Source organism: Protopterus annectens, chromosome 1.part2 (assembly GCF_019279795.1).
Source record: "Protopterus annectens isolate FY-2018-M chromosome 1.part2, PAN1.0, whole genome shotgun sequence".
Taxonomy (NCBI): Eukaryota; Metazoa; Chordata; order Ceratodontiformes; family Protopteridae; genus Protopterus; species Protopterus annectens.
In genome coordinates, this window is record NC_056727.1 from 752352296 (window position 1) to 752378379 (window position 26084).

The following is a 26084-nucleotide window of genomic DNA, read 5'->3' on the forward strand; positions in this document are numbered from 1 at the left end:
TTAGCTGGATAAGTTTGTCAGAGTTAAACTTGAAGGTCATCCCTATTTGACTACAGTTTTAGCTCTGTTTTTACCTCAAACTGTATATTACTTTACATTACTTTATCCTGTTGGTATTTTTAAGTTACCAGTATTAAGGGTTGGAGGTGTCACTGTTTGTCCCTGATTATTACTGGAGTTGCCCTTGATTTTGAGGTTTGTCCCTGTTTATTTGAGACCTAGGTTGCAGTGTTTACCTTTGCCAATACAAGAATACAGAATTAATATTAACAAGTGCTTTATCCTGTGTTCCAGATAATAGTGAGATGGGGGGGGGTGGCTTCAGAAAGGTATCCAAAAACATGTTATAAGTTACCAGCAAACAACATGGCATTGTACAAAGGGCACCTTCTGGTTGTAGTAGCTCATTCTTCATGGGTGCTTTATGGGCTTTGTGGTATCCATTCTAGTCTATCCGTGGCTGTTTTTTGTGGGGTCTAGGTAGTTGGTTGGCGGATTTCAGTGCATGTGTGGGGTAGATTTTAAGGTTGTTGAAGGGAGGGTGGATTTTGTCCATAGGTTGGCATTTCATAAATGATTTGTTCTATCAAATTGGTGCATGCATGGAGGAACGACATTTGAAAGTGATGGCTTATACTTGTGTTTCAGACTTCATACCATTTGTGATTTTATGCTCACCTAATCTGTTGTTTCTATTGGAGTTAAGTCTGTGGGAGCCATTTGAATGTGGTTGTTTCAGGTGAGCAGTCAGCGGAATCATGGTTTTGTCTAGCTTCTTGCTCTAAGAGGTTAGGAGGTATGTGCCAATTGTCCAGAATTTTGTCTCATATTTGGTTCTTTTCTCTGCCAGAATACTAGCACATCTTTAAAGCCTGAAGTTAGGTGGGTATAATGGGAATTTGAGTTCACACTTCCTGTCCTTCAGAAATTCATGTTAATTTGTTTTTCTTTTACAGATTGTGGAAGTATGAAATTTTAGTGGGCACCAGTCAGAGCTGAAGGAGGCAGACTCAAAAGGTGATGGAGAGTGTTTCAGAGGATGTCCTGGTTGGTAGAGTGGTGAGCAATGAGGCCAGATGTGGGAGCGCAGAGTGTGCAATGTTCAGTGGCATGATGGAAGTGGATTTGAAAGGTAATGGATTCTGCTGGATTGGATGTTTCTGATTGCTGGAGTGACGCATGATGAGGGTGAAGGTAATTTTACCTTATTCTGTACTCATTAAGGCACAACAGAATTGCTGCAGTTTGGGGCAATGTAGGGGCAAGTGAGTTGGAGGTAGGTTGGGAGGACAGGGTAAAGTAGGGTTGGGGATTGCTTATGGAGAGTTTGGGGATTCCCAAAGGTGGGGTGGGGTCAAAACAACCTAGGTGCGAAGGAAGTTATTAGGGTAAGGGTTCTGGGGCTCTTACAAGTTAGCCAAGTTCAATCCTTATTTTCAGGTGCAGCATATAGTGTCCTCAATGAGGGACATGGGTGGAACCTTAGTGGTGAATTTACAGTTACCTATGCAGTTAATCAAATGGTGTTGGAAGAGGGCCTATGAGGTGTTCTATGTTGGGGGTTGTTACACAAGGGTATGGTGTCTTCTGGGAAACAAATCTGTCTTTCGGGCAGGTTCTGACATCACATACCAGATTAAGGTTGTTAGAGCGAGTAACACGTGTACCCTTTGACTGCCTCCTTGGCCTGGTAAGAGGTGGTTCGGTAAAGGTGTTATTTTTAAGAGTAGGTAGGGTGAGGGAACATGGTAGGTATGTGGGGTTTTAGGGGATATGTGATTAACTAGGTGTTTTATTGGCTATGCAGAAGTTAGAAGGCTTAAACAAGGCATTGCTACGGGCTTCTTTGCAGGTATAGGATGTGTTTTATTCCTTACCAGATGCAAAAGTAACACATTGCTGATGACAACCAGTGGATTAAGGATGTTTAGCTTTTTGGGCTGTTGAAGCTGTATGTCATCCAGTTTACATGAGTTGTTCTGGATGGGGGTAAATAAGTTGGTGCATGGTTTTATCAGTGTAGTGCCTTTGGCACATTTCATTGGGACTGCCTTTTGGCAAATGGATAGGGTTGTCATGGGGATTTGCATTTGTTTATGAATGTGACAGGTTCTGGGCTTGGGGGCATAATTTGGGGGCGGTTGGTTTGTTGGATGGAAGGACAATTGGGGGATGTTGAATGTTGAATCCAATTAATCTGGCATAGACCAAATTAATCAGGCGTAGGTGGTTTAGTAGAAAGTTGTTGGGGATTAGAATTCAGTTTCATCTGTTTAATATGACAGTGGCATGGGTTTTGTTGTTAGTGTTAGATGAGGTTTGTCAGGTTGTGTTAGGGTACAGGCCCAAGGTAGGAGATGGTGCCACCTCTTATAAGAGAGGCATATGGTGGGGCATTGCCAGATTAGTTTTATTTGTTTTCCAGCTGCCTGTGGAAAAGAGTTTGGTGGGAAAGACTTAGTTGTTTGTCAGGCTTAGGAACAAGGTAAGGCAATTCAGTGGGGCAAGGAGGATTTAGCTGTGAGAAATAGTTGTATGGGTGACAAGGCTATGTGAACATATGGAATCTTTGTTGGTGGTTCATTGACTTGAGGGATTGGGATAGGTTTGATAGTGTTAAGACTGACAGACATTGGCTATTGTCAAGATAGGTTTGTTGTGTTGGTTGGTGTTGGTAGATGGAGGTTCACTGGGGTACCTCCATGTGGCATTTATTTTACGGATTTATTGAAGTTATTCAGAAGGTGGTTTGTTGACTAGCAAATGCTATGATGTCATTAAATGTTTTCTTGTTTAGGTTGGAAGTTGTGGTGATGACAGTATTACTATTAATATGATTTTGGAAAGGAAATCTCAGGTTGGTCATTGTGTAGACTGGACGGTTAAATAGGGCTGCAGTTAGGCATGAGGGTATCCAAGTGCCCTTGCATGGTTTTCGTGTGGCATTAGGTCTAGTGTTGGTGGTACATTTGGTAGGTAATAAATTGGGAATCGGTATGAAGTTACTATTGGTAGTTAGGATAAGGGAGAATTTAGTCAGTATACAGAGGTTATACAAGGATATTGGTTATTTAGCATTGCAGTGGGATTATTGGTTTAATTTCAGTCATTTAGGTGATTGGCTGCTTTGGGTACTTATGTTATAAGTCTTTGGGAGTTTGGAAGGGATCCAGTTTGGTTTAGAGAGGACTGAGTACATTGAATGATGCCAGTTTGAGGTTATGGTTTGTTACGTTAGCATTGCAGAGGGTTCAGTGGTTTGCTTTCAGCTTTTTAGGCATCTGACTAATTTTGTTATTTATGGGATAAGGATTTGAGAGGTGATGGAATGGACACAGTTTGGTTAGGCAGGATGGGGTACACTGCATGATGTTTGGCCTAATGCTTTAATGGTGGTTAGGTTGCTGAAAGTTTGGTGGGAGAGAGGGGGAACAGCATGGTCAGGCTGGTGGGTGGAGAAGAGGAGAAGGCTTGCCCTTTTCTGTTCCCCTTCTGGTGTTGGATGTCCAATTCAATAAGTTGGGAAAGGAAAGTGAGTTGCCTTGTCTTTTTCTCCTGTACCTACCTCCAACATAAAAAAACCCTTAACTAAACTTAAGCCCACCAAATTAGCAGCAGACAACCTCCTAAGTGAATACCTACAAATCGCAGCTGATGCTCTGGCCTACCCAGTATCCATCTTGATTAACCAATCTCTGTCAGAAAGTTATGTTCCCACACTGTGGAAAGTATCACATATAATTCTCCTCCACAAAGGCGGACCCTCCACAGAACTAACCAGTTACCGCCCCATAGCTATTCTCTCTCCACTCCAAAATACTAGAGAGATGCATACACTCTCAGGTCTCAGACTACCACCTTACTAACAACCTCCTTTCCAATACTCAGCATGGTTTCTGACCAAACCATAGCACAACCATTGCCTTACTCTCCTTTACTAACACTATCCTTCAGCATAAAAACAATGGCAATCTCTCCTCTGCTACTTTCCTAGACCTATCTAAAGCATTTGACATGGTCCCACACAAACAACTTATCTCTGTCCTCAATAACCTATCCTTCTCTCAGTCAGTCACCAACTGGTTTCAGAGTTACCTGTCTGACCGCCAACAATCCGTTGTATGGCAGAATGACATATCTCCCCAACTACCTGTCTCCATAGGGGTTCCCCAAGGATCCATTCTTGGACCTCTACTCTTCTCTGTTTTCACCAATAATCTAGCCTCTGCCACCAAACATGGCATACTCATACAATACGCAGATGACTCAACCATCATCTACTCAGCCCAGTCCCTACCCAAACTGCAAAAAGTAACACAGGAAGCCTTTTCCTCTGTTAAATCTTGGTTATCAGATGCCTAATTAATACTCAACCCAAACAAAACTAAACTATTCATCTTCCAACCCACCAAACATACTCAAAACAACTCTCACTTTAACATCACAGCAAAAGACAACACCACTATATACCCAACTGAACACACCAAATTGCTAGGAGTGGAAATAGACAATAAACTAAAATTTGACATTCACATATCCATGACCATAAAAAAAGTCCACAAAAAACTAGGAGCGTTATACATTCTCACCAAAGCAGCAAAGATTTCAATAGCAAATTCCCACCTTATCTCCACCCTACTTTATGCCTCTCCAATATATACCAACGTAAGGCAATGCGATCTAAACAAGCTAGAGACCTGTTACAACAAAATCTCCAAATTCGCCATAGGGGCATCCTACCATAGTCACCACTGTCTCTCACTTGCTGAACTGGGCTGGCTTGAACTCCCTCACCTCCTTCAATGGTACCAACTCTCACTCACTCAACTCACCCACAAACTAGTAAACCATCCACTAAATGTCCCATCCCTCCAGAATCTACTCCAACCCTATCGCACCACCAGACCACTAAGATCCATCAACAAAAATCACTTGCAGATCACTAAAGCCAATAACTCTGCTGGTGAAGCACTGTTCTCTTGCACCATAGCCAAATTATGGAACTCCTTCCCATCCACAATTACCTCCATACCATCATGCACCCACTTCAAAACTTTACTAAAAGCGCACCTAAAAACATGCTGGCTATGCCCTTGCAACTCCCACTCTAAAATCACCCACCCCATCCAACCACTACCTTTCTTTCCACTCCACTAACTACCTTGATTATAGCAAGCTCAGATGCTCATAAGCCTAGTACTTATTATACAGCAGGAACTTCTTATTGTAACATTTGCTAATGTCTGTTATGTACTTCACAGATAAAGATTCTAGTTGTCAACTGATGTACTATGTTCTTCATCTGTAAATATGTTGTAAATCGCTATGTAATCCAATGTAACTACTGTCTGTTTATTTTAACTGTGGAGCTTTTCTCCCCAGGCCTCTGCTGAAAATGGACCTACGTCCAGTCAGACACTCACGGTCAACAAATGTAAATAAATAAAATAAATAAGTGAGTGGTTGTGCTGCTGCTTAAGTAAATAAGCAAGCGGAGGTAAGCTGCTTATTTGGTTGGAGGTATAAGTCAATAAATGGTAACTGAAGTGAGTGGTGGTATGCTGCTTCATAAGTAAGTGAGTGGAGGTATGGACGCTTCTTACTGATCAGGATGAGCGGGTCACGCTGTCGTATGTTAATGATATGTGGATCTTATTGTTACCTATATCATGTTTTGCTGGAAATTAATAAATATCAGTTAACAATCACGTTTATGGAAGTTTAATAAAGGTTGTCAAATGTCATTTGGTGTGAAGGGGACCAGGACAGATGAGATTTGGAACAGACCAGTTTGTGCAGGGACATCTTCAAGTGGGTTTAGATATATAGAGTAGCAGGAATTAAGAGGGTAAGGGGAGGACAGGGTTAAATAGGAATGAGGGATGATTGAGAGGAAATGAGGTAAGGATAGGAAGGGGCTTAAAGGGTTTTAGACAAGTGTAACTGGAGTAGGAGTCACATTTTGGGTGTGAACTTGCTACCCGCCCTCCCTACCCTTGTTGATAGTGGGAATGTCGGTTATTTTCAGTATGGGTAAGGTGGAGAAGAGGGGAAGGCTTGCCCTCTTCTGTTCCCCCTCTGGTGTTGGATGTTCAATTCAATAAGTTGGGAAAGGAAAGTGAGCAGTTGCGCTGCTTGATAAGTAAATAAGCAAGCAGATGAAGCTGCTTATTTGGTTGGAGGTATCATTCAATAAATGGTAACTGAAGTGAGTGGTAGTACGCTGCTTCATAAGTAAATGAGTAGAGGTATGGACACTGCTTAATGATCAGGATGAGCGGGGTCACGCTGTCCTGTGTTAATATTACATGGAAGTTATTTTTACCTATATCATGTTTTGGCAGAAATTAATAAATATTGGTTAACAATCGTGTTTATTGAAGTTTAATAAAGGTTGTCAAATGTCATTCGGTGTGATGTGTTTATTGAAGGGGACCAGTACAATATCAACTATAAGATCTTTTACTGTGACTGACCCAAACCCAGATATAATAAAAACTTCTTGTACCAGGCCAGACAGAAAAATCAGAACGTGTTGAGCACTTTCGTTCTTTATTTGTAGCAAGAACGTCTTCAGAAAAAAAAAAATAATGATAAGAATGCAGTGCACCAGTCAATTTGATAGATAGAGTGGATAAACTGAATAATAACAGCACAGACATAGAATTAATGTAGATAGCAGTGAAAATCATTATGCAATAGTTTACAAAGTGATATAAAATTAAGAAAAAATATATGACAGTACAGGACTGGAATAAACTGTATAAGTAAGTATACATTATTATAGATGGATAACAATGAATACTTAAATTATTTTGATTAAAAGAGAATACAACATGTATATCAAGTTACACTATTTGCAACAGTTGGTGAACTCAATAGATTGTATATTATAAAGTACAATTTTAGCTTTTGTTTGAGGATATGTAAGTTAAATAATCCCAGCTGAAGTAAAACACCTATACCGAGCTTGTGAAAGGAGACAGAAGATTTAATATAAGGTGAGATTTTTTTTTTTACTTTGTAATAATTCCCTGATTTTAGATGCTAAGACTCAGAAGCTGTGGTTGCTGCACCATAACCAAGTTTGGATGGTTTGAAATATGAATGGATTGTGTGGGTAAGCTTTTTAAAGGTTAGCTTGCTAGCAGGGCAAGGATGGTTTCCACTTTGAGCATTTTGAATAAAACTTAATATAGGAAAAGATCTATGAAGTATGGCACAATCATGTTCTCTTATGGAGCAAATGTGAAGAACCTACATATTTTATTAGAAAGGATGTGAAGATCTTCCTGGTTTAGGACCCAACCATATTTGAAATAGGTTTGTAAAATACATTTCCAGTTGCAGCAAATAAGATGGCCCTCACTTGGCAGTCACTACAAACTAGCAGTTTAAGTACATCTCAGGACATGGTAAGCTTGCAGCAATATGTTCAAAAGACCAAATGCCTGAGGACATTAGCCCAACTATGACATAAAACATGGAAGTGCATGGCCTGAAGAATGAGTGTGAGTGAGGAAGTCTAGACCAAAGCAATTGTTTTCTAAGGAGGTGATCAGTCTTAACAAGTCTCATGTTTTGTTTGTATTAGAAAAAGAACCAGATAGGCAAATTCAGTTGATTTACGAAAGGAAGTAGCTCAGAGACAAAAATAGTGGAGATGAAAGGTAAAGCAGATCCACACACAAGAACAGCTTTTGCTCAGTCTATCAAGAAGTACTTGGACTGTATAAACCTGACAGGTAAGGGGAAATCAAATGTGACTGAGAAGACAGGAATCTTGAGAGTGTTTATGACTGTCTTTTAACTGATACACTGTATATTGTTTTATGACTGAAATGATTGTGAGAATTTCTCTTTGCTTACTTGGTGAACAGTAAGCCTCTGGTGTAATAGTGGCACCATTTCAGGTATTTGAGTCAGAACACAGAGACCTGCAGACTTTTACATGTTAAATGGCAACGTTAGTCAGAGCCTGAGAGAGCTGTTGGTATTTTTAAATCTCTTTGTAGCTTGTACTGCATGATTCAATGGTATTACTTTGAACTATAAACGCATGAGGCATGAATTTGTCACAAAAAATGCATAGTAATAAAATATTTCTAAGAAGACAGAAAGTAGCCATACTTTGCCTATGTGAGCATAAGGTAGCTAAACATTATACTAGGGTATTGAGGAAACTCTGAGGTGACTGGAGAGTGTGCTAGGGTGGAATAAAAAGGTGTAAGTGGCCATGGCACAATATGTAAGCAACAACATAAGCTAGAAGTTGACAGATGAATAAAAAAAACAAAAAAAACAGAGTGGAAGTCTGTGCCAGATTTTCTACACACCATGAACTGGATAGAGTAGGCTTCTTTTATTTGTGCATAAACCTCAGAAGGAGGGAATAATGCTGATTCCAGAGTGTTAATAACTGGGAAATGTCAGTGTTACATTGCACTGCATTAGAGACAGGACTGTTTCAAATAGTGAGCACCAGTAGGTATCTTCCTTCCTATATTCAACTAGATTGGCTTACTGGCTAAATTCTAAGAGTATGCCATCAGTGGAGGAAAAAGTGAATATTATCTGTACATTCCTGACAAATCACATGCAGCTATGCTTATGTTTAATCTGTCATCTAAGAAGATAATGGAAAAAGTGGCATATGTACCCTTCCATTCATCCATCCACAACCTCTCTTTTCCATTTTAATACATGGGGATGAGGTGTCACTTCAACTGTGACAATCATCTAGAACCAGGCTTTACACTACCGGGTGGCTAGCCATTTGGGGTCTATATCATATGAGCGAATCGCACAAATTGTGAACGCTCATAATATCGAATGTGCCGGACCTCAAAGTGCTTTTTCCTGAGATCACGGTACAGTGAAGAATGGGATATTTGTCCTTTCCTCACTGTAGTGTGATCTCGGAGTTGGAATATATATTTAGCGGGCGGGTGTGGGAGGTGCAACCCCCCACAATAGGAAGTTTGAGGTCCGGTATGTTCGATATTATGAGCGTTTGCAATTTGTGTGATTCACTCATATGATATAGACCCAGCCATCTATCCTAAAAGAAGGGGATTAGCAGGAGTATTTAAAGAAGAGTAGAGAGGTTTATAAAAAGTTAATGCCCTAAGTAGTTTTCATAGTATCCCTTGGTGGGAGTCATTCAGACTAGGGGGAAGACTCAGTACTTAAAGATGGATGATATAATTATAGGTATGTGAGGTGGGATAGAAGAGACATTTGAAATGTATAAGAACACTACATTTGAGAACCCAAAATAGGAAAGAAAGAAAATAAAGATAAAATCTGATCTTCCCAGTGTTGAAGGCTGAAAAAAGCTCTTTCACTCTAAACTGCACCAGCAGCAAGTTTCTTGCAACTGCTGTAGCAAGCTACTTGCTACAATTACTAGTGCTGAGCTCTGTGAATGCTGTATTGGCATTCATTAAAGAAGTCTTGATATCACCTGTGGCTTCTTAGGTGAATGTTGGTACTTCACTTGCACTCCATCAGCAGCTGCCAGTTGTACCCCCTAATAGCTTGCATTTGGTGCAGCTGCCCTGTTTGCTCTCATGCCAGTTACAGTTCTGACCCAAGATAAAAGTGCCATGCTTGAACAGACCCAATGGTGAGCTGTTTCATTTTATTGGCAGCCTTTGCTAGAGCCACTAATGGCCTTGTCTGCTACAGTTTGGGAGAATACGTGTCTGAATCCATCTTATCTAGTGTCCACTAGAATGGTACCCCCAAACTGGTAAGGATCTAGACAAAATGGATTGTTATTGCCCTGTCTGATTTATTAGTACAGACCTAAAGGTTTATGAAAGGGCATTTGCTGACAGAGTAAAAGATCTTCTATTTGACTACATAATTTCCAGTCAGGCAGGTTTTATCAAGGGAAGGTTAAGTGTCAAACACCTTTGGACTCTTAGAGGTTGCATACAAGTGCTTCAAAGGCTACCAGAGCCAGTAGCTGTGATCATGCAGGATTTCACAAAAGCTTGTAACTTGATTTAGTGGGTTATGTACAGAAGGTGTTGGGTATGTGGATTTCTTAGCATATTTTATTTAGGCTGTCCAAACTTTATATGCCTCTACTTTGATGTGTCGTCAGTAATGGCTGCCAGGTGAACAAAATCCTGAAGAAAGTGTATCTCTTAATTAGAACTATGTTTAGGACATTAGCCTCTGGAGATGCATACATATTGGGAAAAATTTATAAATCCGTGATTAAAACTATAATGAAATATGGAGTGGGCTTCTGTATGTACCCATTGTCTAACATTCAGAAATCAGAGACAGTATAAAATTATTTTACAAGAGATTTGAATGGAGTCAGGAATTTACTAAATTATGAAGCAAGATTTAAAAGCTTTACAATGCTTACAGTAAATCACAGAATTATGACCGGGAAATTGGTTTGGGTTTATAAATTTTGAAATCTGAGGTATTAGAAAATACAGGACATTTATTTTTGAGTCATGGAAAAGGGACTAGAAATAATCAAATGACGTTAAACTTAGAAGACATGAAGTACAAAGAAGAAAAGGAATTCTTCTAGTTTAGAGTCAAATGAAAGCTAAATATCTTGACTTTAGAAGTGAGATCAGCTAATAATTCAGATATCTTCAAAATTAAATTGGATCAGTGGTGCAGTGAGCAGGTTTATTGGTCTTAATAAAAGTGGAGAGCAGCTGGACGTGATCTTGTATGAGGTCTCATGGCTATAACTTATGTTATAATTGTGACATTGTAAGCAGCATGTATGTCTAAGCTTGTGCACATATGCTACATAGTGGTATGAGAATGTCTGGAAGCTACAGTAAATGTTTATTAATACTTTTTTGCTTTAAATGGGAAGGAAATGACTTATAAGACAGTAGTAATATGAAGAGAGTAAGTAGAAGAATATGCTACGGAAGATTACAACATAACACTTTGAAGAACAGTTTTGTAAGTCCATTACATTGATTACTACAATCAAAATCTGTCTTTTAATAAGGTAAATGAGTGTTGAAAGGTAGTTACTTTACTCAATTGTGCTGTAGTCTTAATGTTCTACTTCTGTGGTGTTCTATGATATTAACAACATTGTGATACTATGTAGCTGGTGGGGTTGATGAGTGTGGTGGTGAGGTTAAGGTTTGCAGGGCATTGTCTACTTCCATGGCAGGGTCAGTGGAAGGTAATTGATATTGCAGGGTAAACACAAGTTATCAGGGTTACATCCTATTAGACTGTGCAAGTGCTATGACCCCACCTGTAGGCCAAGGAATGAGAATTCCACCTGCTGAATGCTGATATGCCAGTATTAGAATGTGGTCTACTGGCTGATAATTTCAACTACAACTGTTGCAGTATTATATGGGTGATCTGTGTGTGTGGGGTTATGCATATCATGTGTCTATTATACTGTACAACTACTATGCCTACACCTTGTCATTATATTGGGATACTAATAAAGTGTCTGTGAGTTTACTGCTTTGCATTGTGGGTTTGTTGGTGGGAAGCTAGCACAGTGCAAATGAATGCATAGAATGGGCAATCTTTCAACATCCCTCGATGTTACTACTACTTCTCTGTTTTGTACATACACTTTTAACAGTCTGGACCTCCACATTCATGTACTGCACATCTTGAAGAAGTATCTGAAACAGTACTACATGGGTAGGTATGGGGGCTTACAGTTCTGGAGAGTCATTTCAGTTTTACAGTTATGGATCCTGTGAGTTCTTCAATGATCATATCTGAATGGCCTACGTGAGGAATCATTATAGGGGATGTGCATTCTATGGTCTGTGTCAGAGTTTGGAGCCTTGCCTTTATACATCTGTGCCTGGATGTTATATGTCACTCACATGCTACTTATGTAGGTATGGGAGGGAAGGCCTACACACATACTGATATACAAACATACAGACATAGAGGAATGTCTCTATACTGCCTGAGTTCCTTGTATTCACATCTTTCTGAACGTCCTTTTTTAGAGACCTGTCTACCTGTGGGATGCATACATATACTCTCTTATGTCCTACAAGGTTGATAGAGCATTTGGTCTGGCACCACATAACAGCAGTGTATATCAGTGGCAGGGAGGTTGCTAAGCATTGGTAGTCGTAGCATGTGATGGGTCTCTGCTCCTCCAGAGTAAGGGTGTGTACCTGGCTGACACTAAAGAATATTGTAGAACTCCAAATAGTGTGTGGAGCTATTATATTTGCATACGTGGTCTGTACATGTACATTTGTCAGAAATCATTCCACATACACCCATGTGTGTGTATTTTGTCCTCTTTCATTAGTTATGCAAGTCTTATGTGGACAACATATTCAGTGACACTAAAAGCATAACACAGCCATATAGATCCCAGCAATACTTGTGAGTACTACCCCATTCCAACTGCAAAGGAAGATGGATGTTACCAACTCTAGCCTGTTACATGTTTGACTGAGTAGGGTTATACAGTGTGTGTCCTTACAGTATGTCACATATTTCTTTGCAGTTGCAGGTTATCATGCTTGGAAGTGGAAACATTAGAAAAGTAAATTCTCCCATACGTAGAATTAAATCCCACTACAGGCTTTCTGTTAGCATGGTAAGTGGGCGCTCCAAGACACATGTGACCAGGCCTTCTGTAGTCATGTATGGTGGGATCTGATTGCTGTTAGTGGCTAAAATTGAAATAATGAACAAAACCAAAGAAGGTCCACCAGCATTATCAGTGTCATATGAGTCTGCTAATAGAACTACATATGACAGAGACAAAGGTGTTACTGCATATGGGTCCAGATAGTTCTAACATACATGAGGAAGTGAAAGTCATCAGTGACAAGTTACAGAAAGCACCATAGATATCCATCAGTGATTCCCTGATAAGTACGTCTGAACATGGATTAATGCCTGCAGTAATAGCGTACTGCAAGTTGATACAATGTACAAGCTTGACTTCTTTGTTTTACAAGGACATGTGATCAACAGGTCCAAGTCACCTGCCCAAGATATGTTAACCACTGTTTTCCAATATCACACTATTAAGTAGTAGATATCTTGGTTGAAGGAGCAAAATACAGGTTTCTCCTTATCTACTGTTGAGCCAGTTGTGCCCAGATATTCTTTCAAGAGTTCATTACTTCTTCCTTGTATCTACTGTTGGCATAACTGTTAACTGTCCACATTTTTGCAGAATATCCAGATTTGTGCCTAATATTTTTGGTCTGTTCCTCATAACATTTGTGGTTTTCTAGCAAATCACTGAGATTGAAATCCCTAAATAATGAAAAAACATTTGAGTTTCAGACATCATATCCTTCAGAAAATGCAAAATACTGCTATTCTAGTAACCTTCTAAGTTTATACAAGCATTATTTAAAATCTATTCATATTTTTGAGCCTTTGTCCCCCCATTATTTTAGGCTTTGTCCAGATTTCTTGAACTAAGATGTTGAGAGGTATGACTGTTGGTCATGAACATGCATTAGTGCTGGGTGACTTTAACCTTTGGGGTGAGAATGAGTCAGTGGCTCTTGTCCAATAGTTCAGCTGTATAATTAAAGGTTTTGGATTTGCTCAGGTCACATTGTATGATTAGTGGTCCTATTTTTGAGAAGGCATGAGAGAAGGTTGCAGAACCAGCCTCATCGTCTGATCATTTCCTGACCCACTTTGGTCTAGACCTGATGCTCTCAGACCTCACCAGGTCATGATCTGAAGATGAGCTGTTCCAGCAGACATCTCATGCTGGATTTTGTTTCATCTGTGATCTCTCATAGGTTCATAGGCTGGTACTAGGCTATCGGCCCTAGGGCCTATACAAGCCTAGCCATAACAATTCCCTGGCTATTTCTTCCCACACTATTTACTTCCCTGGACCCCTGTCTAGAAGGCAACTGACATGATCCCTGGGGTGAATTTCCTTTCTCCCATCCAATCATCAAGGTTCCTTTTGAAAAGGGCCAAAGAGGTGCTCTGCTTGACATGTATGGGCAGTCTATTCCAGAGTCTGGGGAGTCTCTGGGTCAGGAACCTAGCCCTCCGGCATATTTTGTTTATTGTGATGACAAGGTTTAGATCCCTGGAGCATGTGTCTCTGAGGGATTGGGATTTCTTTAAGTGTAGCATGTCCAACAGCTCTGGGCTTGACATGGCCCTGTATGTTAAGAAGAGATCGTCTCTGAGTAGACGATATGCGACAGAGTATAACTGGAGTTTTTTAAGGCGGTCAGCATAAGGCATCTGCTTTAGGCCTGTGATTCTTTTAGTGAGGTATTTCTGTGGCCTTTCCAGTTGTTGCAGATGTCTTGAGAGGTACATATCAAATGGGGCATTGTATTCTATAATGGAGCTAATGAGTCTTCCTGAAGAATGATGCTGAATCTCTGGATGTTTTACTTGTAAAGTATAAGCGGTATTTTATCCTTAACTCTTGTTTCTTTTGCTTAGGTCATACTTGCCTAGTTTCCACTAGAACATGATTTGATCATGATCTCCAACTTCTTCATAGGTAAGGGTATGCATTGGCGAGCTGGTATCATTCAGCAGGTCTGATGAATGACAAGCTTAAGCTGGAGGAGCATTATGCCACTTACTATGCCGAAATCTCTCAAAAAAATTGCTTAGTGATTTAAAAAGATCTAGGTGGCACCATACTAACTAGCTGCACTTTTTCATGTTGTTAGTGGCTTGCATAGTACAGCCTTCCTGACCACAGGAGGGCTCTCTCTGCTTTGAGTGTGAATCCATTGCATGTTTCTTCTCCAACAAGGTTATTGCTGTCAGATTGTCCCTTCTACCAGTGGACCCCATGAGTACTGCTGTAATGCCAGCATATCCCACTTTTACTTCATGGATGATGTGTAATGTTCCCAGTTATCATGAGGTCATAGCTATGGTCTTAGGTATGTGGTCAACAACCTCTGGTCTGGATCCAAGCCCATCAAGAATAATTATAACTAGGCTCAATGTCCTGGGACAAGAGATTTTTAATTTTTCAGATGTCGGGTGCTTCCTTGACACTCAACCTTTCCTCACTGGTTGTGAAAGAAGCCATGATTATACCTGCTTTCAAGAATCCATCACTGCACCCCAATGAACTTGATCATTTCCACCCATCTCTAAACTTTTATTTTTAGCAAAGGTTGTTGAGAAGGCTATTTATAAACATCTTCAGATATATTTTCTAGACAACGGACTTGCTGGCCCATTTCTGTCTGTTTTTTGCACTCACTGCAGTTGAGAAACTGGACCAAATGTGCAACATCATGGACATGTGGCATGAGGAGTTTGCACATAGTAGGTACCTCTGTGCAGCTGCATGACATGGACAACACAGTTCCTGTGTCCAGTCCACCTCAGCTTCTGGTGGATGTGCTACCACAGGAGGGCAGAGGGCACAGCCTCATACCCATAGTGCCACCACCTCAACACTATCATCCAATATTGAAAGCAGTATGGGTGATGATGTACACATGGATGGGAAGCTTGTACATAGGTCACTAATAATATGAACCACTGTCCGTGCTAACAGACCACTGTATCCTCTTTATGTGCTGTTGCTTGTGCCTGGGAACTTCCCAGGAGAGAGTACACCATAGACAGGGGCATGAGTAGTCATGACATCCATCTTCCACTGGTGCCCTGGAACTTTCACCAAGACCACAGCACACTGCTGTATCACTTGTTGGAATTGTATCCCAAGACAGCCTCTTACAGATATCTGTGGTACCTGTCACCTGGTTTTGCTCACATGAATTCAATCTTCTCTTCATGCCTCACACAGACACACACACACACACACACACACACACGCACACACACTCTGCATTTTGTTGACACTTACACTCTGGCTCTTAATATCTGTGCATATGATAAGTGTTTCTTGCTCTCAGCACTTTGCAACCTACGTAGTTTATATCTGATGCACAGTGTGGCCAGTCTGTGCAGTTTGTGCATAGTAAAAGACAGCTCACAGGTGTAGTTTTGCATGCATAATTTTTGATTTATGTGAACAGCTTTATCCTGGCCCGTATTTATAAAAGAGATGCTACATCTTAGCTAGAACCTTGGCATCCATCCTGTGCCTATCTGTTATTGTCATACCCTGCAGCTGGCCCCTCATTGGGCACTTCCTCTAGCTAAATGTCTCTGCCCTGCTGTAACTGTTTCTGTGTGACACTGCACACACAGCACAGATTTACTTCATGTTGCAGTGTCATATTGCAATGCACCACCAGATACATCCAGGCAGCAAAAGTGGGCAGTTGGCAAGTCAAACACTTTTTCAACAATGACCTTTGTTTGCTGCAAGGTATCATAGTTCTGTTCTATGGTATGTGGGTTTCTAACTGGTGTCATTAGGTGTGGCTCCAGAGAATATGTGGCATCACTAATAAGATGTCCCTCTAGAAAAATTAACCTGCTTAAACCACTGGTATAAGTCACACATGTGCCAGATAGGGGAGTCACAGACATGGCCCAGGTGGCCTACAGGCACATTTTGTGTAATACCCTGTGCATTGCAAATCATCTGGCTTTTGAAGGAGCTGAACCCCACCCCTAGTGTTTCATATACTGTTGTTGCTCCTTCCCATGTGGGGCCTTTATTGCAATGTGGGTGCTGTCTATGGTCCACAATACTGCAGGAAAATTATATACTATATATCCATTGCCACTCCCATGCACCACGCACGCTCCCCAAATGTTGCAGCATGGCACTGACTGAGAGACTGATGGAGTATGCTAGAAGTATATAAACCATGCTCCCCATTGATCACTGAAAGGACCAGATTAATCCCTGTGTGTACACAGTGATACATACTCCATGTGTGCTGTGTGTACATGTATAGAATGAGAGTAATTAGCTTAAAAAAAGCACAATAAAAAAAAAGTTGAGCACAAAAGAACTTGAGTATTTATTAAATCCATTGAATATAATCTTATCTGTTGGTGGTTTCATCCATTCAACTAACTTTTTCAGCGAATTTATCATGAGTGTTGGCATCTTAATCCAACCAAAACCATGGATTCTTATACAAAGGACTCTGAAATTCCTCATAGTATACTTCATAGATCGTGTTTGGTTGAATCTCCACTGGGGAGATCAAAGTTATATCGCTGTGGTCTGGAATCTTGTTTCACATTTAAAAGGTGCACCTTTTGTAAGAGTATTTTCTATTGGAGTGCAGCTGTTTGTACTTCTGTACACCACTGGTTTTTTGGTTTAATGCCCAACCCATCTTCATACTATACACATGCAATCCTTTTTTTAAGATAGAGGAGTATTTGTTTTAAATTCTTGCACTATTTGCATAAGTTCTTTAAAGTAATAAAAGCTCTAAAGGATGTAATTATACTCATGAGAAGTGCTACACTTGCTTTATTACTGCATTTTAATTATATATTTGTATGACTATGCGTATGAATGTACATATATAAATATATATGTAGGTATGTGTAAAGCTGTTGTGTTGCAGTCACTACATTTCTTTTGCAGAGATTTGTTTTAAAACTAATTTGACAAGATTAATTAGGTTTTAATTAGGGATTAATAGAGCATGTTCACATCAAACAGAATTACAAAGGAAGTCACTTATTTCAGACAATTCATTTGGAGGACTTCCTTTGATCTGAAACCAAAAACTGCTGGCGCAGTGAGAAACTATACTGACATCAGCAGAGTGCATGAGATGGCTGCCATGAGCTAAATCAGATGCAATGTGGTAACAACTAAAGATAAAACATAATAAGGTGAGTATCATATAAGTGACAACCAGAACCTCATGGGTACATTTGTCAATGCACATTAGCACTACTGGAATAACATGCCTGGAATAGCTAATGCTGTATCCTTTCTGGGAAGCTAGGTAAAGTGAAACTATTTTTATCATTAATCCAGCTTTGGCAAAATAAGGAAAGGGCATGCATGTCACTCTAATGCATGATGACATTTTGAAGTGCCATTACAAATAATGAAAGCAGAGCTAGAAATTTTTATGGGCTATGTAAGCAGAGAGATAAAACTGCTGTGCTGCTTAAAAAAAAATATATTCTATTTATAGCTTTTAGCTTATGGTATTGTAGATCTAACTCCAAAGCCATACATAACCAAGACAGCTTTGAAAATGCACTTTAGAATCTCAGTATAGACAAATTAGCTGAAGTGAATGTGCTGTTCTTTTCTTGTAAATCATTGTGACTGCTTTACAATATATTTATCAACATGTCAGTGTCCTTTAAAGTCAGAAAACTCAAAATATGTGCTCTTTTCCTCCATATAGCATATATATATATATATATATATATATATATATATATATATATATATATATATAGATTGATTTGCAGGGAAACATTACACAAATGAAGAATTTGGAATAATTTTAGAGTTTCTTCTGTTTGACAATAAATTATACCATTTGTGCAACAAGGGAAATTGGGTAAGATGCAAATCAATATGCTTTATTTTCCACATGCATGAAAGAATCCAGAGCAACAGGATGCCCAAGCAAAATACTTTAAAAGTTCAGTAGAAGAACGCAGCAATGCGCAACCTTTGTATATGGCTCATAGTATCTGTAAGGAGACACTGGCACACATAAAAAAAAAAAATAGAAGACAAGCAAAATACAGAGGACTGCAAGAAAACCATTGGTACTAACGAATGCAGAGAGAATCTAAAATGAGGAAGAAAGTAAAGCGTAGAAATGATGTGACATACAAAAGGTGTAGCATTGCATGCATCCTATATGAAGTATCGTGCATTTCATAAAAATAATTCATTTGGTGCAATAATATGGGGTGAGAATTAAATAAAATAAATAAAATGAAATTCATAAAAAATCAATGACATATAAATCATGGTTTATGGTTCTATATTGTATTAAATGGATTTTTTTAAATGTCAGTTAACTATCACATATTTCTGTGCAAGCCTGTTATTTCAGGCATTTCTTAGTAGTGGGAAGATAATACCGTTCAGAAATGTGTAGCATCTGGGGGTGAGAATACTCTTAAGGCTACATTCTGAAAGTCGACATACAATTCCAAGAATTTTGGCTATACTCAGGGTACTATATTCTAGAAAGAGTATGAATGCTATTGCTGGTATAGCAGGTAAAGGGACAGGATAAGATAGATGAGCACCATTGAATAATATATGAGAAACTAGACTGGATAGCACCTTGAAGGGAAGAAATGTTTTACTTAACAATGGTGATTTGTCAGAGGCAGGAATTTATCTGAGGTGTCAAGCATTTGTGATATAGGAACATGAACCCAAATATTAGAAATGCAAGGCCAGAGACAATAATCTTGATGTTTACATAGGACACAAAAATTGCAAGCATAGATTAACTACAGTTGGACTTTACAGCCATTAATGTTTCTAAACCAGATCACTTTATATGTAACTGTGAATTAAATTTAAGGTGCAGAAGGCTTTGGCAGTTAACAAGACAAAACTCCAAACAACTAAATGATGAACCAGTCACAGAAAGTCCATGCTGTTGTGCATGACTAAAAGTTTGGACAGCACTGTGACCAGTTTCTAAAAAGCCAAATTTGAGATAGAGCATTTTGAGTATGGTGTTGCATTAAGTTAGGAATGCTCTATAAGATTTCTGAAGTTCAGCATTCCACATTTGTGGTTTAGGTTTTTAAACAATGCATTGCTTTGAGACAGTTTGATGCAATTCTGAAGAGTACACAGAAATGCAACTTGGAAAGAAATTAATTTATCAAGTAGGGCTACTTTAAAAGCCTTAGAAATTCAAACATAAGAAAAGAAGATGAAAGGCTGCATTGCTGACAATTAAAAAGATATATGAAAACAGAAATGTATCTTACATTCCAAAATTAAAACAACATATTCAGAGATCCTTAAACAAGTCTATAACTTGTAATATGCTGTTTATTTTCATAGTTGTTGATCAATGAACCATATTTTTAGGTTTTCCTTCCCAGTACTCATACTATCCTATTTATCCTTTTTACTTTGGTTTAGTAATTGTTTCATTTTACTGCCTTAGAGCCAAATTAGTTATGGTACTGTTTTTATATCATTTAAATAAGTAACAGATATTGCTCAAAGTATGATAAATCAGCTAAACATAATAGTTAAATAGAATAAGAAGTATTTTTGTTGTAATCCTGTCATTTCTGAATATTACTTTAGTAATATTTGTTCTTGAAACACTAGCTAACATGAGTCACTAAGAATGTGTCTCCTCTGCAGTCATTCAGCTATGCAGAGATCAAACTAGTTTTATAAATAACTCTGGAGGAAATCAAACACTAATGCTCCATTGAGCATTTTCAAAAGTAATGCATCTGGCATCTTCAGCCCACATGAAATCCATGCTGCTTTTAATTACGCCTTTAGCTCAGTCTATGTCCTGTTTTGTAATGGCACAATGATGACAGCATATTTATACTGATGGATGACATCTAAATAAAAGTTACAATTCTGAATATGGTAACTTGCATCAGTTTAATGGAGTTCCATAACATTTGGAATACCTAATTTACAATGCTTTTTTTTCTTTACTTAACATTTTCATAGTAGTTGTTATATATTGTTCTTTTTTATCTTGAACCTGCTCTGCAGTTGGGCATTTCTTTATATCACCAACTCCTACTAGTCATCTCAGTGCCCTCCTACATCAGTCAATTATAACTTTCTCTTCTCTTTGACTATTCGTATTCTGTCCTGTACCTCTTCAGGAACAACTTACTGGTGTCATTTATGTTTATCAATCAACCAGAATTGGAAGCTCACTGTCTTTCTTTCTGTTACTGTAGACCACGGGGAGAAAAATAAATACTAAGTACATCACATGTACAATCCATTGTGCTAGCATCAGTCATCTGCTAAATGACTCCTGCCCAACTGCAAGAAGAACGAGCTAGAATGGTTGTATTCCCAGGCACCCCCATGGCAGAATAAGTATCAGCCCCATTTGACAGTTGTCCGTCCAGAGAGGTTTAGCCTCAGAGAAGCTGGTTATTACCTTTATGCCAATTGTTAAGTGAAATGGCACCAGCACTACAAAGTGATCACCAGTATCCCAAGCAGAACCCTGTCCTCCATGCTCTGTGATATGTGCACTTTGTGTGAATAATAACACATTTCTCACAAAGTAAGTTTAATAAGCCTTTTCTTGCCATTCTGTTGTCTGGTGTTGTGCCAGATTTAAGGTCAGCATCTGTTTTATTTTATCTCCTACAGTTAAGCACTTAAATAATAAATACTAAAACAGAAGATAAAAAATTGAATTGAGACATTATATTAATATTTTTAAAAGAATTAGGAGCAATAAATAAGAAACAGATTAGAGTCAAGTTCATCCAAAGTCAGACATTAAATGTCAACTCAAATAGGTATACCTTAAAAGACGGCTATAAACTACTCAGCAGTGGGAATCCCTCATCCACCCTGGCTAGCAGATTCCAAAATTGTGTGCACTGAAGGAAAGCTCTACCTGAGACCTAGTACCACTGACAGACCACAGGACATAAGATTGTCAGTACTTTTCTAGTAGTTTCTAGAGGGAGAAGGGGACTCAGGCCACATACAACAAAGTTACCTATGACCAGAATATGCTAAATGATATGAGACCTTACTGACATAACCTATTGCCAGCATATGCTAGATGATATTAGACCTTACTGACATAACCTATGGCCAGAATATTATAGATGATATGAGACCTTACTGATAGCCAGTATGAACTTTGGAAAACAGCACTAGAATTTTCTTTATTAAGTTTTTGTACTTAATTCATATTTATTTATTTGTGTATTTATTTATTGATTGTACTTAATTCAGATTTATTTATTTATGTATTTATTGGTTGTCATTTGTCTACTGAGAAAGTCCGACTGGCCCCACTGGGTACTCATGTTCAGTGAAGGCCTTGGGAGAAAAGCATTCTATGACTATTATGAATTACAAAATTATTACAATAGAAGTGCTATAATAGAAACTCATACTGACATGATATAGTCAACATTATACAGTAACAAAACATTTTCTTTACAAATTGTTTACAGCAATAAAAAATATTTTTTATATCAATGGTGGGCCTGAAATAATGGAGAGGGATAGGAAATGTTAAGAAGATTGTCTGTCCGTAAATAAAGAAAACTCTGGATGTGCAGTAGAGTAAAATTAGATATTAGAAAACTGGTAAAACTACTGAGGTATTATTACACATTTGTAGGAAAGATTAGAACATAGTTCACCTTCAAGCAGAGTCAGATAATGTGGAAAAAAGATGTTATAAGAAAGACAGAAAAGAACGACTAAGTAGAGAAGGGATGGGTTGAGAATATGAGAAAGGGAAAGTGGGAAGTACAGTGGGGGAGTTAGCCTGGGGGTGGAGCAGGAGCAGACCCAGGAGTTAAAAAGAATGTCTTTTAGTATATGTTTAAAAGCATGAAAGTTGGAGTTTGTCCTTATGGCTAAAGGTAATGAGGTCTATGTTTTGACAAAGGAGTAGGAGTAGGGGCTTTGTCCTGTACTTTTATTAGGTTTATGTGTAGAAAAGAGGTGTTTGCCCTCATACTGGAGAGACCTGTTAGGCTGGCAGCTATGGAGAAGCAGTTTTAGGGTAGGACAGGCTGATGACTTATATACAATTTTATGTGTTCTAAGTAGTTGCGCATGGATTAAGTGATTAGGACATCTAAGTAACGTTAGAGTTTCAGGTGATAAGCAGTGGTGTGTGAGGTGGGAGTAATTTGTTGGAAATTTTCTAATTTTGTTATAGCATATTTCAATTTATGATTTTAGGGAGGTTTGTAAGTCAGTGAGATTTGGGACTCCAAAAGGCAGAGGGGGTAGGAGTTTAGTGCCAGTACGAGTGGCTCTAGTAGCTGTATTTAGGAATGTTTTGCCTGTAATGCATTCCTTGTTTTTTATATGTTTTTGATCTTATTGTAAATGTGAAGATCAAATTTGAGTTTGTCATCTATTATCATGGGAGACAACTTCAATTTGTGTGTTACTAAGGGAAAATATTTTAAATTGGGTATTATCTTGACTGTGTGCTTGAGGACTGAATAGAAGTACTTTAACTTTAGTAGGGTTTACTAGAAGGTTGGCATTTATAAGCCAAGACTCATTGCATAACAATGCTTCTTGCTTTATTCGTTAGAGATATAACATGTTATTAGATGTGCATATAAGAGTAGAGTCATACATATATTGGATTAGTGAGGCTTGATAAGAGGCAGTGTGCAGGTTGCTGATGAAAATGTTGAAAATGAGGGGGTGGAAATTAAACCTTGTAGGATGCCTGTAAGACTGGATATTTAAAAAGAGCACTGCTGTTATACACGTTGTAATCTATTAGACAGGTAGTTATTGAACAAAATGATAGTGGGGGAGATAGTCAAAGGGTGGATATTCATAGTAGGAGTTTAGATTGAGAGACTGCATTGAAGGCTTTAGAAAGGTCAAGGAATAAAGAGGAAACAAGATTGCCTGAGTCCCTTGCTTTATTTACAATATCTGTGAAGAATAGAAGTGCAGATGTACTGTTGTGTGCATGGGCCAAAAGCCATGCTGATTTGAAGTAAGGAGCTGATTTTGAAGGAGATATTGGAAAAGTTGTTTACGGATACATTTTTCTTAGAAGAAAGAGAGGACAGGATTGTGATGAGGCAGACTTTTGATATTTCATTTGATTTTTCCCCTTTTATGTAAGGGAATGATATGGGATAATTTCCTTATTGAGGGAATGTTTTTCCTGTATAGATGTATTTATTAAGATGCTTTCTGGGTAAGCTATGGTGTTCGTGACTAGCTTTAGGTGTTCTGGTGGTAGGTCATTGGCAGAGGTAGAGCATGGTTTCAGTTTTAGAATTATTTTTATTACGTTGATAGGTGCAGGATATAAAGTGAAGTCTGGGTGAAAAGTGCTGTTAACCTGGTTTGTATTTGGATGTAGAGGAGCTTAATTAGTTATTGAATTTTGGGGCATTTGAAGCAAAGGATTGGCAGGGGTAGGTTTGTTTTTAGTTAGGGAGACAATCCTTTTAATGAAGTAAATATTGAAATCTGTCACAGTTTGCAGTGGGGTATTAAAAGGGGATGGGATGGGTTCTTTTTTTTCCCTTGAACCTGGGTTCAGTAGGGAATTAATTAAAGATCAGATTTTTTTTTTGATTAAATTTGTGGTTGGATTGGAGGCATGTATAGAATAATTTGGTCAAGGTTAACTTGATTTTTACCTGGTGATGGAGTTGCCTAAAGGTTTGATGGCTATTAGTTGTTTTGTTGTTTTGCCAGTCTTTCTATACTTTGGCTGCTGTGTATAAGGTTTTTAGTTTCTACTGAAAGCCAAGGGGAATGGTAAGTTATTCTTCTATTGTGGAGAGGAGCAAAGCTATTTACAGCATTTGTGAATATGGTACTGAACATGGTGTTGAATGAGGAGCAGACTCATAAATTTCTTAAGCGTCAGTACACTGCTTTAACTGTGAGGACAACTATGTCGGTCTGTATTCCTGAATGGAAACAAGAGTTCGAAATAGGAGAAAGTCTAATGAGTGATGATGGGTACTCAGGAAAGTCCCCATCGTTCAACTCCAAAACCCCCAGGAACCTGAAAATACTGATACTGGAAATTAGAACTCCACAGATACTATTAGCACCTTGGAGGAAATTAAATGTGAAAAGCAGAACATTTGATGTGCTTAGTGCAGGGTACAAAAGAATCAATACAGAACTGCATAGAAAGGGTGGAGAAAGTATTGAACAGCTGCTTCCCATTGGAAACAAGAAGAAAAAGAGACATTCTAAGACTTATGGAAGAACTAGAGAACTAGTTGTGAAGAAAAATTTGAACATGGCTGAAGTACCAACAAAAGCATTAAGAAAAGAAAAAGAGACAGTACTCAATATTTGGGAAACTAGTTTATGCATGTAACCATTAGAAAACAGGTCAAAAAAGATAAAGGCAGGAAAATAGAGCAGACAAAGGGCTGACACTTCTGTAACAAATCTTGCAAATTATTCTGTTATGATTATAGACAGTATTTGTCTAGTGCAAAATTCTGACAAAGCCAGACAGGGCAGTGGAAAGGGGATTTTAATCATAGGGGACTTAATTCTATGAGTTATAGACTCCTACACATGTAGATGAAACAATACACATAGAACAGTTATATGTTTACTAGGTGCCAAAATTAAAGATAAAGTACAGGCCACAAGAAAACTACTGATAAATAATAGGACATATAAATACATCATTTTGCATGGAGACACAAATGATTTAGTTCTAACTGTTAAACATAACATCTTCACTCTGTGAATTGTTGGCCACTATTTTCAGGATGGGAATCAAAGCTTCCTTCTCTGAAATCCTATACAGACATTGCTCCCAATATATTCTTAACTATAGAATACACTGTGTGAGTGCCTATGTAGTAAAGGGACCACAATTAAGAGGTTGGAAAATTATTTCAAATCCAGTTTTATCTCACAACAAAGCATGGCACAGGACTGACTGTGCCTGACAAAAAGATAATGGCAAATGACATCCAGAAAAAAACATACTCAGAATTTTCAAGTATTCAGTTAAACTCAGTTCTGACACAGAGAATGAAACATTAATTATTCTTAGTAAAAAATTGCATAATTTAAGGAATACATCATTCCAGGTACAGGATACCATTATTACAGAAACCAGGCTTAGAGAGAAAGACTTGACTTTGTCTTCTACAAGTTATAACTATTTTCACTGTTGTAGGAAACTAGCACTATCAATTCAATAGACAATATCTGTGTGATTACAAATGTAGGGGACGTCTGTGTACCAGTGATAGAAATATATAGAACAACTAAACCAAGATATAATAACCTGATCAGACTTCAATATTTTATTTACACTAGGAATAAACAGCAAATGTTCTTGTTAGAAACGTGGCAGGTTAAAAGTGGGAAGAACTGATTACTGAAGTAAAATGAAATATACCTTTAGTTTACACAACATGAGACAACCTGTAAACAAATCCACAAGATCAAAAATATCCTGAACATTGTGTGCACCTCTTCAAATATAACTTTGAATGATTGTCAAATTCAT